Consider the following 3,100-nt stretch of genomic DNA (forward strand, 5'->3'; position numbering starts at 1 on the left):
AGGCCTGCTTTGAAATTTATAGAAATAAATAAATCAGTCAGACAGTGAATAACCGGAGTGGGAAATCCCGTGGGGTGGAGATTTTCCTTTTCCCCCTATAACCTACCTGCTCGGAGATGTTAGTACGTATCGGAACAGATGGGATTTGAACCCGGGAGCTGGCTGATCTGAATGTAGGGATAGTGTTACTGTCTGGGGCCTGAGGCCCCAACGCTTGGGTTGGGCCAGAACCCAAAAGGATTGTGCTGACAGACAGCCGCTCGGTTAGTCGCTGCAGGAGGAAGTAGGCCCTAACTTTATTACTGTAAGACGAGGTGGCCGAGTGGTTAAGGCGATGGACTGCTAATCCATTGTGCTCTGCACGCGTGGGTTCGAATCCCATCCTCGTCGAAATTTTCAAAGTGTATGTACTTCTATTTTCGTATTTGAATTGATTGATCTTACCGTGAAATTAAATTGCAGTCTTGTGTTTTTTATCTTTAAAAAAGTATTCCACATTGGCAGCGAGCATTCAAGTGAGCTTGCTGAAAATCGACCCAACTCGTTTTAAACAGGTTACCCCCCCCCATACACATACTTTGAAACTGCACATCCAAAAGCGAGGAGTGTTTATTCTATTTCAGAGTGTTCTGTCGATTTTTTTTTAATTTCTCGTTGGGGTAAAAAAAATTGGCTGGGAGAGTGTGCAATCCCTGCAATAGCGCTGGAGGAAGTCAGAAGTTATGTCACCTTGGCAGTTAGAAATCTATCTTAATTGGCACATGCCAATATTAAATAGCATCTTAACGAAACAACAGCAAGTGTTGTGCAAGACTGTCTAGCCTGTAAAACGTAACTGCTGTCGACACGCACTGATACAAATTCCATCTTTTCAAAGCAAAATCCGAACTTTGACAAGAGCTGGGCAGGTCATTTCACTCATCTTTGTTGACCATCCAGAAATAACCGACTTTCCCGTTCAGTTGCACCCATCGCACTGCGATGGTTTAATTTATTCTGGATGTATCTTTTCTATTTCAGTCGATATTTTAAGAGTTACTACAAGGTCATTTCTCAGTCAATAACTTTCGGTGGTGAAAATTCAGGAAAAAGTTGCTGCTACGATGAACACTCAAAACTGGATGAGCGTCAATCTTGCGCATCACTTTCTCTCGTTGGAACGTTATAGTCAATGTCACAGAACAGCTTGTAGTAGGTGAATCAGCCGATGTGACCCTTTTTCCTCCTAAACTCTGCCCAGCTATAATTAATACAAGAAACCTTTTTATCGTAGACCCTGGCAAAAAAAAATTGGCACTAAGTCATAATTGAGAAGGTAACGAAAAATTAGTCGGAGGCAGGTTTTAAGGATTACTTTATAGGAGGAGTGTGAACGGTTTAAAAAAATTGAGACTAGCAGCTGAAGGCACCAAATTGTGGGATGTACAGGTGACCAGAATTGGAAGAAAAATTGTAATCCCAGAGGAATTTGAGAGATTAACAAACATAAGGATGAAAATGTTATATAGTCCCAATAAGTATAAACTATATATTTTACCATAAGAACAGGAGTAGACCATTCAGCCCCTTCAGCCTGTTTTGCCATTCAGTGGAAGGCCTATACCTGCCTTTGGCCTATATCCTTTAGTACCTTTGCTTAACAAAAAAATCATCTGTCTCAAATTTAAATTAACAACTAATCTAGCATCAACTGCTCTTCATGGAAAAAAAGTTCCAAACTTCTACCATTCATTGTGTGTACAAGTGCTTTCTAATATGTCTCCTGAATGGTCTGGCCCTACGTTTTAGACTATGCCTCCAGTTTTAGAATCCCCAACCAGTTGAAATATTTGTCTTTATCTATGTTGACTTTCCCTGTTAATATCAATACCGCCCATATTGAGCTGTTTTTATGTTAGAATTGATTTTTAAACTTGAATGCATAATGATAAGCACAATTGTGTCATTAAGATAGGAGAACTAAAAATGATCTGTGTCTTTTTAAGATCTAGCAAAGAATCTGATATAATTTCAATTAAATTGTGTAAATAGATTGAATTTAATATGACTTTATTAAATCATTGTTGGTAAGGTATTTAATCATCTAAGGCAGTTTGCTAAATCCAATCCTGCTACAGTATGCATACGTATGTTTCCCAGTTGCAGTTATTGGATCAGAGGAACGTCAGCTGAATTTCCCCCTTCTTGTCGCTTATGGCAGCACAGTAGCAATACACCAGCCACTGCTCCAGCTGAAATAAAGTCGCTAGTGTAGAATGCCAAACCCTGGTGAGCCATTTTTGGTAAGCAGAACTGGGGCTACAGGATAGGGGAGGGAATTAAATCTCTGTCCTCTGCCTCTGCACCCCATACCCACGCAGACACGTGCTCCCACGAGGAGCTCGAACAGTTCATCCACTTCACCAACATCTTCCACCCCAACCTTAAGTTTACCTGGACCATCTCTAATACCTCTCTCTCCTTCCTAGACCTCTCTGTCTCCATCTCGGGCAACCACCTAGAAACCGATATTCATTTCAAGCCCACCGACTCCCACAGCTACCTAGAATACTCCTCCTCCCACCCACCTTCCTGCAAAAATGCCATCCCCTATTCCCAATTCCTTCGCCTCCACCGCATCTGCTCCCAGGATGAGGCATTCCACTCCCATACATCTCAGTTGTCCTCGTTTTTCAAGGACCGTAACTTCCCCCCCCTCAGTGGTCGAGAACGCCCTCAACCGTGTCTCCCACATTTCCCGCAACTCATCCCTCACACCCCGTCCACGCAATAAGAACCAAAAAAGAATCCCCCTCGTCCTCACGTACCACGCCACCAACCTCCAGATCCAACGCATCATCCTCCCACACTTCTGCCATCTGCAAGCCGACCCCACCACCAAAGACATCTTTCCCTCCCCACCCTTATCTGCTTTCCGGAGGGACCACTCTCTCCGTGACTCCCTTGTCCGCTCCACACTCCCCTCCAGCCCCACCACACCCGGCACTTTTCCCTGCAACCGCAGGAAGTGCTACACCTGCCCCCCATACCTCCTCCCTCACCCCCATCCCAGGCCCCAAGAAGACTTTCCACATCAAGCAGATGTTCACCTGCACATCTG

The 3,100-nt window shown here is 43.9% G+C and overlaps 1 non-coding gene across 1 annotated transcript; it reads left to right on the forward strand.

Annotated features, from left to right (window-relative positions):
- The first annotated feature begins 308 nt into the window (after nucleotides 1-308).
- trnas-gcu lies at nucleotides 309-390 on the forward strand. Its single transcript has one exon. It is a non-coding gene; the product is annotated as a tRNA-Ser (tRNA).
- The last annotated feature ends 2,710 nt before the right edge of the window (nucleotides 391-3,100 follow it).

The sequence above is a fragment of the Rhincodon typus genome, chromosome 5, assembly GCF_021869965.1.
Source record: "Rhincodon typus isolate 14 chromosome 5, sRhiTyp1.1, whole genome shotgun sequence".
NCBI lineage: Eukaryota > Metazoa > Chordata > Chondrichthyes > Orectolobiformes > Rhincodontidae > Rhincodon > Rhincodon typus.